Source organism: Gobio gobio (genome assembly GCF_949357685.1).
Source record: "Gobio gobio genome assembly, chromosome: 13".
Classification (NCBI taxonomy): Eukaryota; Metazoa; Chordata; class Actinopteri; order Cypriniformes; family Gobionidae; genus Gobio; species Gobio gobio.
The window spans coordinates 8,387,440-8,402,163 of record NC_137106.1 but is presented as its reverse complement, the minus strand read 5'-3'; the positions used below and the strand labels follow the sequence as shown (position 1 = coordinate 8,402,163).

At 38.6% G+C, this 14,724-nt stretch overlaps 1 protein-coding gene across 1 annotated transcript in view; it reads right to left on the bottom strand.

The window, feature by feature from the left end:
- Positions 1-5,570, bottom strand: part of LOC307135803 (leucine-rich repeat and fibronectin type-III domain-containing protein 2) — a 218,744-nt gene extending 213,174 nt beyond the window's left edge. The window contains exon 1 of the mRNA XM_079832482.1: positions 4,840-5,570. The gene's annotated coding sequence lies outside the window, so the exon portion shown is untranslated. The remainder of the gene's footprint in view (positions 1-4,839) is intronic.
- Between the last annotated feature and the right edge of the window lie 9,154 nt (positions 5,571-14,724).

Below are 14,724 nucleotides of genomic sequence, written 5' to 3'. Positions count from 1 at the left end.
GTACTGGCCAAAAGTTTGAAAACTCTTTTATGCTCATCAAGCCTGCATTTATTTAAATTTTTAAAAACTGGTTTACTCTTATAATATACTGTAAAATATAATGTATTTCTGTGATACAAAGCTGAATTTTTATTATCATAACTTCAGTCTTCAGTGTCACATGATCTTTCAGATATCATTCTAATATGCTGATGTATTAGCAATGCTGAAAACAGTTGTCCTGCTTAATATTTTTGATGGTTTGAAACTATAATACTTTAAAGTTAAACATAACAGCATTTATTTTAAACATTCTGTAGCAATATAGACTAACATTCAAAAGTTTTGGGTCAGTCATGTTTTTAATTTCTTTTTTGAAAGAAATTAAAACTTTTATTCAGTAAGGATGTGCAACATACAAATTAGTTTTTTACGTGCATATGACACGCATTGTCACCCCATTGGGTAGGTTTAGTAGTGTGGGTTACGTGTATATAACACGTTGTAAAGTGCGTATCATATACACATGAAAACTGCATAACATATGCACGTAAAAACTCATTTTGGCGTATAAACCGTGCTATATATAGATACACATTTTCATGAGATCAGGTTGGGATGCGTTAAAGGTGCACTGTGTACATTTTAGCGTCACCTAGTGGTGAGGTTGCAAATTACAACCGTCCAACCAGGGGGCGATTCTAGGATTTTCATTTTAGGGGGGCTCAGCCCCCAGTGAGTAACACTTTAGTTTAGGGTCCAATTCTCACTATTGACTAGTAGATTATTACTATGCATATTAGGATAATGGCTGTTTATTATTACTTATAGGCCTACTTATAAAGCAAATATTAATGCCTTATTCTGCATGACCAAAATGTACATCCCTTAATCGTACAATGTAGGCAGGTTTATAATCACCGAGATCACAAATGTGAGGTTAGGGGGGTTTGGGGGGCATGGCCCCTAGAGAACATTTTGATTTCTATGATCTACATATGTGCATTTTAAGATGTTCTGAACGCCAAAATATTAGATAACAATAGCTTGAAAACCATGTCATGGGCAGATATGACTGATAAAGTTTTTCAATTTTTGTCAGTGAAGAAAGTAAACATACGTTTAACTGATATTTATATGTTTTATGAATCATTTTTGTAGAAATGTTAATTTACTGAAGGCTAACAGGAAAGCTAGGTAACTAAATGTATGAAATTAATTCACAATATGCACACATTCATTACTAATCTTATGCCCAGTACAGGCTGAAAAAAGATTAGCTTTTTTATTTACTGAGAGCTACAAATGAAATTATTAATTTTCAATATGCACACATTCATTACTAATCGTATGCCTAATCTGAAGAAAACGGCTTTGTTATTTTTTCTTGTTTGTTAATTATATTATAAATGACATTACATAGGCCTATTTCAAATAAAAATGGCGAAATTAGACAAAAGTTTATTAATTTGCATGAATATTGTTGTCATTTGTTTAACATTTCTGACTTAAAGAAGCAGCTGTCAAATATGAAATGTTTAGTTTAGATACATATCTCGCACTTGATGTCGAGTCGCGCTTCTAAAATTCACGCTCAGCCTCAGCAGCTTCTGTGTGAGCCTGCCTACTCTGATTTGATTGGTTTTCTCGAATATTTTGACATTGACGAGCGTTGATGAGGCTCAGATGAACACACACACCTCTGCTTTTGACGTGCGCTCTGTTCGACGCTGCTGCGGATTGAAGAACACGCCGATTAAAAGACGGGACGAAGCCGAAGCCTCCTGCCAGTTTTATATGGCCCTCCTAAAATGGGCCTAGTGACGCTCATGCGTCCAATGCTCACCCCTCCCTTTCGAAGCACATAGAGAAGCTACAGGAGCCGACACAGGACAAATATGTCGTTGTTGGAGACAGCAGAGGGTAGCTAGTGTTCTGTAAAGAAGTTTGTCCGTTTAGGGCTACCGTAGAAATATGGTGGCACAAAATGGCGACTTCACTGTAAAGGGACCCGCAGAGTATGAAGATAGAAATGGCTCATTCTAAGATAATAAAATCATAACGGTTCATTATGTAAGGTCTTTATACACCACTGAAAACATAGTTATGTATATTATATTGTATTTTTGTCAATAGATCCTCATAAATACTACCCACTGCACCTTTAAATTGATAAAAAGTGATCGTAAAGTTTTATTGATAGAAAAGATTTCTATTTCGAGAGGCTGCACTTTTTACTTTTTATTCATCAGTGAATCCTGAAAAAAAGTCTCAAATACACATATTAGAGTGATTTCTGAAGGATCATGTGACTGAAGACTGGAGTAATGATGCTGAAAATACAGCTTGATTACAGAAATAAATTACATTTTAAAGTAAATTAAAATAGAACACCATTATTTTAAATTGTAATAATATTTCACACTATTCCTGTTTTAGTATAAGAGCAATTTGTATGTTTTCAAACCAGTACATATATGCAAATAAATATACATTCTGTTGGTTGTGGCCTTTAAATGTTTAATTTTCCGCAACTGTTTTTGAACACCCTGATTTGACCATTACTTCCAATTAACTTAAACACCAAGACTATTGGTAAGACGCTAAGGGTTGCCTTTTCTCGAGGCTCTAGACCATTACCCCTCATCATACACAATGTGCACACAGGCTTATGAGCTCAAGACTTCAGATAAACTACACATAGACGCTTGCCAACCCAACAACAACAAACAATTAACAAATAAGGTCCCGCAAAGATATCTTCGATCATTCGCGTAACGTTCACTCCAGACCGATGCATTTATATGCAGAGTCCAGGGTGCTTCAACGAGGGCTCTGCAAATTAGGTCCAGTGGGTGAGAGGCTTTAACTGTAAGTTCATTAGGGAAATTTCCCTAATCCCCTGTGGGCTAAGGTAGTGTAAGTATTTTACTGCCAGTCACAGAGATTAGGCTGGCAACACTTCCAGCCTGTCGTTCCTCTGATTGAGTGGACGTCAGTTAAGAACCCAGAGGTCTCCGCAGCATTTTTTTTAGTAGACTTTAGTTGAATCTTAGTCTGGAGGGCCCTTTCAGAGCTTGCATAATCTCGGTCTTATGAGAATTCAAATTATAATTGCCCGACAGACAGAGATTACACCGTCTTAGTTTAGTTAATGTCAGCTCCTTAAGATGAGCAGTACACACAGAGGAGCAGATGAAGTGAAATTTTCAATCAGACAGTGACCTCATACACATATTTGTTTAACTGCTGAAACGGAAACCACCGTTCGATACGCCATTTGCATCCCTCTCTATAAAACAACTGCTATACATGCATGTAGAGAAGACAAATGAGGCTGAGCAGTTCAGAGCACACTGGCATACAAATGATGGTGGCATCATGGGAAATTTGTGTCGACAGTCTTATGCTCTGACACCAGCCGAGGGAGGGGGGACAACAAGTACACAAGCCCTGCTATGCTCGGGCAGCCCGTGAAAAGATGGCGAACCATCTGGAATGGTGCAAGAGCCTTTTAAGTGGCTAAGTCTAAGCTAAGAAGGTGGAAGTAAGGTTAATCAGAGGCCAATTGGAAGTAATTGTTTGAGAGGTGGAGTGGCTTTAAAAGTTGACCATTGGTTTGAACTATCATCACTTTCCTGACCCTATGGTTTCCATTTGATGGTATAATGTCTTTTGTGCATCACTGTATTTATAGTAGGGGTCGATTAACAATTTCAAACATGTATTAACGAATTATCGGTACAACACACTAATTGAGGACTCCAACGGCTTGATTTGCTAACACTGACAATTGCAGCCTTTGTCCTCAGTCACATTTGGAAAGGCTGGGAAAAGGTACACAAAAGGGAGGGGACTTATTAGAGCTGCAGTGCACGTGAGCTCTAATCAAATTGCCTTTGTGCTTGAAGCTTGTTCATCTAATGAATCTGTTCCTCAGACATTGACACGCTGCATGAGCTGGCCCTCAAGGTGAATGCTCTTTGTGCCCTTTCAATCATCATTGACGTCTGCCAGAGAGTCTCATTAAGGTCCCGTAAAACAATTTCCTCATTCAGGTGGCATCTTTTTGCATTCTTTTGGTGGCTATCTGTGCAATTTCAAATGGAAGTAAAACTAGACTCGGGCGCTGTCCGTGGTGCTGAAAATCCCAGCTCCTGCCCGGTCCTCTCCGTTCCCATGTGCACTTGTGTGGTGTGTGTTTTGCACAGACTATAATTATCTGTGCCAGTGTGAACTCGGGTGGTGTTATGCCACTTGATGGCCACCCCAGTGCATGTGAATTATACGTTATATGAGCATTGTTCAATAGATGTAGCCATTAGAAACTCATCCACCACTCCCATGAACACAGGTAAGTATAAATGATCACGTATGTAGCTACTTTATACGCAGAGCTTGCGTAAGCTTACTATGTATACGACGCGATATTTCATGGAAATAACACCAGACATTATTGAGAAGCCAACAGATTGACCAAAATTAATCAGATCACAAAATTACTGCTGCTAGGTCGTCATGAAATCATGTAGAAGTAACGGGATTGTGAGTAATTTCAGCTGGGAATCATGTTGGGGAGCAAACTGGGGTCCATGAATCGTCAGCTGACGCGTAAAGGGGACTATATTAATAAAACATTCAACTTTCCCCATCTCAATTATCCTCAAATCTCTGAAAGTGCACGAATCCCTTCTTCGGGATCGATGGGGATGGCTATAGTTAAAGCGAGCACGTCTACAACAGAGTTTCTATACGCGTTAACCGACATAAAAACACTAAAAGCGGTGTCGATGCCCTTTAGTGGTGTTTTTAAAATCATTTCACAAATGACAGGTGCTCGATAATAAGCCTCTCACTTACCTTAATCATTGGGGACGTATCCATTCGCGTGGATTGCACTTAATTCTAAACGGATGCGTTTCAACACATCTTCTTTTCTTGTTTCATGTAAAAGAAAAGCGGAGAAACGAAGGAGGGCGCATTCTTGTGCGCACCGACCCGCGCTGATATCCGAGTCCGTCCACCACCATTCATGTGTAGTTTCCACCAAGTTGAGCTGAAAACGGCCACACGCACTACTAGATCAGGCAACCATCCCCAGATCTCTCGTTAAATTGTTATTCCTCTCCGAGCGCCACCCGGTTTATTCCCGTGTCTCAGTTGCTGTCTGTTTCTTCATTGTTTTTGCAGTGGATCCAGTAAATTCCGTTCGCAAACTAAAGCGGTATCCAGATAAACCCCGAGGAAAGAGCCTAGTTTGAAAAAGAATGGGTCGCAAGAAGCGCGGGTCAGTTGGAGCATGTACCGAACGCGTGTAGACGGCGATCACGAGCTCTCCAGAGCCGCGCAAATCTGTAGATGGCACAAACGAGTCAGAACGGACATGGTGCGCTGCAGAGACAACTCAGAGAAGCTTATCGGGATCACGGCGATGCACAGACGGACGTATGGCGCATGCCAAGGCGTCCGGATTTACGCATTATCTGTACGTTCACTGAAACTACATAATTTGTCTTTGCGGGGAATGGACTATCTGGGTTGACTGCGCTTAGATGCAGGATGTCCGATTGAGTCGGATCAACTTGAACTGCGAGTATGCGGATTATCTGCACCCTTACTTAACCTAGATCCTGTGATTAGTCTTTGAGAGTTTGAGCAGATTTGTTCCAATTAACTTACTGACAATACATAGAACGTATGTTCCCTATACGTTGAATTGCCATCCATTATTATTGACAGCAAAAAAGTCTGTATGTATATGTAAATATACAAAAATAACACATTAAACACAATTGCACACATGGACATTTTCTTTAAAGTTTTTTTTAAATAGTAATTCGTTATTTTTCCTTATTTTCCTATACTTTTTCTTTTCCTTTCATTTTTTTTTTTGTGATAATACCACCAACACATAAACAATCTCACATTTAGGACAATAACAAATGAGTACATATTTAGCCACTTTTACATATGAAAAAAATATAAATAGCCTATATATTAATTAACCCTAACTCTTATAATGACCAATAATTCTGATGTAATTTAAAAAAAATCAAATAATCAATAAATCAAATAATAAAACATAAAATATTATTTAAACATCAGATATTAATAATAAATGTTAGCCTATACGTTGAATTGCCATCAATCATTATTGACTGTGAAAAAGTATATAGGCTATTTATATATATATTTATTTATATGTATATACTTTATAATGTCTTCCATTTCAAACACATTTAACACAATTACACAACTGGACATTTCCTTTAAAGACAAAATATTTTCCCCAATAATTATTCCCTATATGTTTCCTTCCATTTTCTTTTTTTTTTTCTTACATTTTTTGTGTGTGATAATACCAACCAACACATAAAAACACACATTTAGAACAATAGCCAATTAGTACATAGTTAGCCACTTTTATACATTATTTTTTGAATATAAAAATGTATACGTATACATAAATTAACATTCACATATTTAACTCTTCCAATGACCCATAATTCCTAATACATAATTCAGAAAATATTATTTAAACATCAAATACTACTACTACTACTACTACTACTACTACTGATAATATTACATAAGTCTTATAGAATATAACAATAATATATATATATTTATTTATATTTGTCAATATTACAATTCCAAATATATAAGAGTCAGTTCCAGCCCTCGAATCTGATTGGTCTGACGGTGTTCCATGAGTACTGCATTGAAAACAGCTCTGGGACATTTCACTGTATGACACATTTCTGAAAGCATCCCAGACTGGTGCACAGAGTGGAAGAGGACTGGTGGATTGTCATTGGATTTTAGACTGTTACTTTGTGTGCTTTGCTTTTAAATATGTTCTATATTTTTATAATGTCAAGAACATGCAGATCTTTTTTTTTTTTTTTCAATTGCTAACATGCATTGGTCAATACTGAAGCCACATTTTCAAAACTCTTCATACAGTCTGTGTAAATAAACCAGAAACAACAACAAAGTGTCTTTAAAGGGATAGTTCACCCAAAAATGAAAATGCTGTCATCATTTACTCACCCTCATGTTGTTCCAAACCTTTCTTTGTTCTGCTGAACACAAAATAAGATATTTTGCCGCCATTTAATGGTTTAATAATGTAACTGTCACTGAAGTCGACTTTTGCAAGCACTAACGGACCCTTATAATACCAAATACAGCATATTTATATAAAATAATATTGTGCAATATTTAAATGAATAACAATAGCCATTATAAAAGACAATAGAAAATAAAACACAAGCAAATAAGTCAGTCAACTATACAAAAGCAGCGCTCTAGTTACAAAACTTAATTTTCTCCCATGTTATAGCTTAATAAGACCAAAGATTGCCTGTTTGATATATCCCAAATTAATATATATACATATACAGCTCTGGAAAAAATTAAGAGACCACTTAAATTGATTTATCTTATGAAGTGGTATGTTTAACCACAATCTACATAAGAGCCAGTTGCAAATTCCCGAAGGACTGGCTGAGATGTTGTTCTCGGCAGGTACATGAGTGCTGAACGGCCCCTGGCGGCCTGGAGCTCGAATTTGCGAAAGCGTCTGAACAAATTGTAAAATACACACTGTTTATATATGTCATATATATTGTCTTAAAAAACTACAAAACAACAGTAGTATTTTTAAAACTTATGGTGGATTTCTCGTCCGCCATGACAGTTGCCGCAAGCGGAAATGCTACAAGCGGTGAAACGGTTATAGTGCTGTTATCTCTAGAATATCGCACAGCTGGAAAAGGCTCTCAGCCAATCACATTTGAGAACCAGAAATAACTGTCATTAACACACTGACCTAAAAACACTAACAACAGGGAGTCCCAGCTGTGTCCGGAGGCCATTCTGTGTGGAGTTTGTATGTTCTCTCCGTGTTGATGTTGGTTTCCTCTGGGTTTATCCCACAGTCCAAAGACACACAGTACAGGTGAATTGGAGACTGTACGTTTGCCCGTAGATGTGAGTGTGAATATGAATGTGCACGAGTGTTTCATCCCTGTGATGGACCGGCCATCTGTCCAGAGTGTTTTCCTGCCTCTGACCTGAGACGCTGGGAAAGACTTTGGCTTTGGAAAATGTATGGAATGGATGGATGTACAGTACTGTGAGGGTTCTAGTCTTCCATCTCTCCGTCACACTTATTTCCCCACTATTGTGTCCTCCCTTGATCCATGTTTCCAAACAAAATCATTCTGAAGCCATCCCGGTTTACCAAAATTTAAAAAAATTACTTATCTAATAGAGACTGCAGTTTTTTTTAATTTGCTAACAAGCATCAGTCAATAATGAAGCCACATGTTCATGAACATGTTCAAACTCTTCACACATTCAGTGAAACAGAAGACTATGCGGGCCAAACTGTGAATCATCTTTCATTGCTTTCACACAAAATGCATTCACTGACTTCATTTTTCAAAATCCATGAACACTTTTGTCATTCATACTTCACCATCTGCAACAACCGATGCTTGTTAGCAATTGAAAATAAATAGATAAATAGGACACCTGGGTAGGCTCTCAGCTGAAATTGCATTTAGTTGTGTTTGCAATAATTATTATTTAATTTCTTTGTAAATATTCTGCTAATATTTTATATTTCAATATAATTCCTGCAGAAATTCACAGAGTTTGTAATCATTCTGATTTTAATGTGCTTATATTAGTTTTGGAAGCAGTGTGTTAGCTTTCGAAAAATATGCTGTTTATACACTATATTGCCAAAAGTACTGGGACACCACTCAAAATCATTGCGTTCAGGTGTTCCAATCACGTCCATGGCCACAGGTGTATAAATCAAGCACTAGGCATGCAGACGCTTCTACAAACATTTGTGAAAGAATGGGTCTCTCTCAGGAGCTCAGTGAACTCAAGCGTGGTACAGTGATCGGTTGACACCTGTGCAATAAGTCCATTCGTGACATTTCCTCACTACTAAATATTCCACGCTCAACTGTTAGTGGCGTTATAACAAAGTGGAAGCAATTGGGAACAACAGCAACTCAGCCACGAAGTGATAAGCCACGTAAAATCACAGAGCGGGGTCAGCGCATGCTGAGGGTCAATGGATAAAGACCTCCAAACTTTGTGTGGCCTTCAGATTAGCTCAAGAACAGTACGTAGAGAGCTTCATGGAATGGGTTTCCATGGCCGAGCAGCTCATCCAAGCCTTACATCACCAAGTGCAATGCAAAGTGTGGGATGCAGTGGGGTAAAGCACGCCGCCACTGGACTCTAGAGCAGTGGAGACGTGTTCTCTGGAGTGACCAATCACACTTCTCTGCCTGGCAATCGGATGGACGAGTCTGGGTTTGCCGATTGCCAGAAGAACGGTACTTGCCTGACTGCATTGTGCCAAGTGTAAAGTTTGGTGGAGGGGGGATTATGGGGTGGGGTTGTTTTTCAGGGATTGGGGTTGGCCCCTTAGTTCCAGTGAAAGGAACTCTTAAGGCTTCAGCATACCAAAACATTTAGGACAATTTCATGCTCCCAGCTTTGTGGGAACAGTTTGGGGATGGTCCCTTCCTGTTCCATCATGACTGCGCACCAGTGCACCTACGTCAGTGCATTGCCTAAAGGTTTCCATTGGAAATGCATTAATGGAAACAATTGGCTGCGTCCAAATATTCATACCTCAGCTGTATTCGCACGGGATTGGTATTATCCGGGGACCTTGTGTGATTAAGAAATACCCCCCATCAACCCTCACCCCCCTACACTTGATTGTGCACTATTTTGGATAGGCTATTGCTTGGAAATGTCTTGTTGTTATAGATCTAGCTGTATGTTATATCATGAACAGAAGAATCTTCCTTACTGCATGCTGCTATACATGTCATCCATCTCTATCTAATCATCCATTTTGTTTTTGCTCTTCTGGTTGTTTTCAGCTTTCTCTTTCTGCAAATTGTATAGTTGTATGGTGTGTAGAGATATAAACCAGAGCCCAAAATACTATCAAAACACTCCAACACAGCCTCCATTATTCGCGAAAGATGGATAAAAAGATGTACAGGAAATTATAATCCTGGACAAATCACAGAGATGCCGATTCGCACAGGACTAATATTATTCACAGGACCTCAGTGTTCGGCATAGTAGGTCAATTGTAGGGCAATTGTTACTTTACAAATTACAGATATGGCCAATTTGCACAGGATTAAGATCACAGATAACCTCCGCTATTATTACAAATGACCAGAGGTAATACCAGGTGATACCAACCCCGTGCAAATAGGGCTTTAGTAAGTGAACAGCAGTGACGCGATGCAAATGTACACTTCTTCAAGCTGTGCTAAGAAAACTCCCTAGCCATGGTCAAATCAGTGTAACACACAGCTGCATGGCTTTTTGCTGCTTTATAATAAAATGGTTTCTCCTTGTTATTTTTCAGTTTTTGTCAGGCCTCTTTCTATTCCAGGAAGCTGATGAGATGGTGTATTCTGTTCCCATGGAGTTACGTTATGCATTTGATAAATCCATCATGAGTGACACAATTGCAGTGTGAGATTTCCTGTACTTTATGCCTTTTCTGTCACTGATATGGAAGAAATATCCCTGCCTCTCATGTGGTGAAATGTCTGTGAGCGATTAGGTGAAGATATCTTTCGCTGACAGCAAAACACAAAAACAGTTTTGCTATTCATTTTTTAGCTCATCATTATTCCCAAGAGGCTTCTTTTCCAGTAAATTCGAGAATGGCCCATTTTCAGTAATGAAAAGTGGAAAGCGCAGAGAAAAAAGGAACTACTTGTGAATAGAAACATAGCTGGAACTGGCTCAGTTTTTTGCTAAAGATATTGTTGCTGAAGGCAGAATGAATTTGAAGTATGCAGAAACATCGGCTCAGAATCAAACAAATGCCTTAAAAATCGGATAGTGACCTCTAACAAACTGCTCGAGTGGCCAAGGAGCTTTCCAGGCCAAAGAGCAGAATGATCACCACAGGGCAATACAATAACTCTACTTCAGTTCAGTTGAGACTGAAAGCAAAAAGGTCCCAAAACAAATACAGCAGTGCAGTCTTGACAGAGCATTACTCTTTAAGATAGGGGTCTTCAACCGGGGATCCGCAGATGTTCTGCTGCTGAAGGATAGATATGCAGTAAAGGTCCCGTGGCATGGATTTTTTTATTATTTTATAATGTTTCCTGAGGTGTACTTATATCGTTAGTATGGTTTTTACATAAAAAAATGTCATAATTTAGAAATAAAAGGCATTTTTTCTATACTGATATTAGCCCTCTGGCTTGAATGCTCTGTTTCAAGGGGCATGTCTGCGGTGAGACTTCAGTGAAAAGGCCCACTGTTGTGATTGGCTGACATCTTTGCATTTGAAATGAGGGTTAGATTATGTGGCGTGGTTTAGCGAGGCACCGTCTGACTCTGCAAGCACTGCCAGAGAGAAAGACGGACTGGGCACACAAGATAGCTGAGAAAGTTTTATTGTACTGAGTTGTTGAGAGCACCATTTACCCACAAAAACCTGATCTAAAGTCAATAGCGCAGTAATTGTTGTGTTATTTAAATGGCGCGTTAGTAATATGCGCCTATAGGCGGGTGCACATGCGCATACGCTTATTACACACACAGGGATGCGCAGCAGCACACAAAGATTTTTAAATATTAAAAATAAAGGGATTCCTCTCTGGAGAAGCGTTGTCTTTCGCTCGCAAATTCCTCCATGTAAATTGCGAATCCACCATGGTGTAAGCGCAACTGGCTTTTAAAGGGAACGGGAGATGAGACTCTGATTGGTTTATTGCACGTTATGCCCTAAGTGCACCTGCACTTAGACCATGTGCTCAGATCGTTAAAATAGGGCCCATTCTGTGTCAAAAAGCATAGTTATGACAATTTCAAGTATGTAATTGCTCTTTTTTTATATAATATTCTCATTAGTTATGCACACCTGCCAGTAAATATATATACAAATACAATCAGTGCTGCTTAGATAACTTTAAGTGAAGAATGTAAGTTTCCGTTTGTGCTTGCTGGAGGTTAACCCAGACATGAATGTGTTTTTTGGCAGACACTCTCGATGAACACCCCTTTTGATTGGGTTCACAGAGAGGGCTCCACAGCCTCCCCTTGGAGGATGATCGATGTAGACCGCAGGAGAGAGAATGAGGAGCCCCCTCTCTCCCCTCCTCTCAGCTGCATTGACAGCTGTGTCCGAGCTACAGAACGTACCAGAGCAAAAGCTCAAAAGCTAAAACAGCTCCAGGAGAATTTCAATTCAACACCTCATTACCGAAGTTGAAGCTGAAGATGGAAACGATTGTGAGGAGTCTGAGGGTATTTTAAAAGGTCTTCATAGTAGTATACCTAAGTTACCAAAATGCAACTTTTAGAGTACATAGTTGTCCCTTTAAGGGCCTTGCCCCAGTGTCAAACTTTTTTACTCATTGTCAATTCACTACTTTTTTAAGACTTCCTTGGTAACAAGTTATAAGGGTACATGAATAATCATGTATTAATACCTGAAATAATACTTACAATCTAAAAAAAAAGGTTCTATATGGCACCAAAAAATGGTTCCTGGCTCGTAATCATAGGGGAACCTTTTTTAATGCCATATAGCACCAATTTTGGTGCTTCAGAGGTTCTTCAGCGGTTCTTCAGAGGTTCTTCACCGGTTCTTTGACTAAGGTGCTATATAGCACCTCTGAAGAACCGCTGAAGAACCACTGAAGCACCAAAATTGGTGCTATATGGCATTAAAAAAGGTTCCCCTATGATTACGAGCCAAGAACCCTTTTTGGTGCCATATAGAACCTTTTTTTTAAGAGTGTACTTCAGAATGAACTAATGATTAGAGAATGCATTAACTTATCAAGAAAGAATAGAACGCCTAACCTTAACTACTTAATTACCACTGGATGGTACATTAGTTTGTAATTATTATTTACATGGATCCTTGTTTTCAAATGTAGAAAATACTTAATACAATAACAATCACCAATAATTTAACAGTAGGTTTTGCATGATTCTTTCCTTTCAAACTCGCACTACGGTGGCTTATACCCAGCTATACAAAAGCTAAAAATAAAGGTAACACTTTATTTCAATGGTCCACTTTAGCCATCCTAACTAGTAACTTTGCAACTACATGTCAACTACTAGTCATTAGAGTATTAGTAGAGTGTCTGCTTAATATCTGCCAACACTTTATTTTGATGCTCCTCAACAGACATTCTACTGACTATAAATAACTTTGCAACTACATTTCAACGTATTCGACTGACTTGACTGACTGACTGACTGACTGACTGACTGACTGACTGACTGACTCACTCACTCACTGACTCACTGACTCACTGACTCACTGACTCACTGACTCACTGACTCACTCACTCACTGACTCACTCACTCACTCACTCACTCACTCACTCACTCACTCACTCACTCACTCACTCACTCACTCACTCACTCACTCACTCACTCACTCACTCACTCACTCACTCACTCACTCACTCACTCACTCACTCACTCACTCACTCACTCACTCACTCACTCACTCCTTCAGACCTACCCTCTAGAAGCTTGTGTTCTGCAAGTGAACGGCCAAAAAGGCACAAAATCACTTTCACAGACCTTTATGCTGACTTTTCCCTTCTGCTGGAGTGACCTGACTAAACTCAACCCGAGCTGCTGAGTCTTTAACCATTTTCCAGAAACTGCTGAAGATGCATCTTTTTCGTCAACACTTGACCCATTAATAAAAAAATAAATAACATTAAAAAAACCTTGCTATATGTACTGTGCTGGAATAACTGGGACTAATCACAGCACTTGCATTGTGTTGCCCTATTGTTGGTTTGATTGCTTCTATTGCTCTCCTCTTTTGTAAGACGCTTAAGCGTCTGCTAAATGATTAAATGTAAATGTACATATATTCTGCCCCACTTTATATTAGGTGGCCTTAAGTACTATGTACTTACATCAAAAAATAAGTACAATGTCCTTGCTGTGTTTAAATTGTATTGCAAAACACCTTTGCTGATATTGAGGTGGGATATGGGTAGAGTTAGGGACAGGTGTGGTGGTATGGGTAAGTTTAAGAGTAGGGTTAGGTGTAAGGGAAGTGCCAACTGTGTAATTACAAATGTAACTACAGAAATTAGAATCAGAAATTAATTACAGATGTAATTACTCGCAGGTATTTTTTAAAATGTAAGTACAATGTAAAAACATGTATGTACACAATAAGTGCATTGTATCAAATGATTAATTAAAATGTTAGTACATAGTAGTTAAGACCACCTAATATAAAGTGGGTCCATATATTCTACTAACCCAAACCCTAACACCTAACCCTAACCTAACAGTCTACTAATACTCTGAGAGCAGTGTTGGGGAGTAACTAGTTACATGTAACTAGATTACACAATTTAATTACAAAATAAATGTAACTGTAATCAGTTACAGAAAAAAAATTGTAATTAAATTACAGTTACTTGTAAAAATTGAATTGATTACAAAGGATGTTATATCTGAATATTTTCTGTAAAAAGCTAGGATATGTCGAATAATATTAATTAGTTGCTTTGCCTGTTTTTGATGTGCACAACCATTTAAAGACCGTTTAGTAAAGTGATGCTGTTCTGATGCTTTTTATTGGCTCTCGTTTTAATTTGCAGTGCAGCACGTGTGCCAATTACATCAATCCACATCGCAGCTGAAAGCTTTAGGTGACAACCTGTCTGAGAG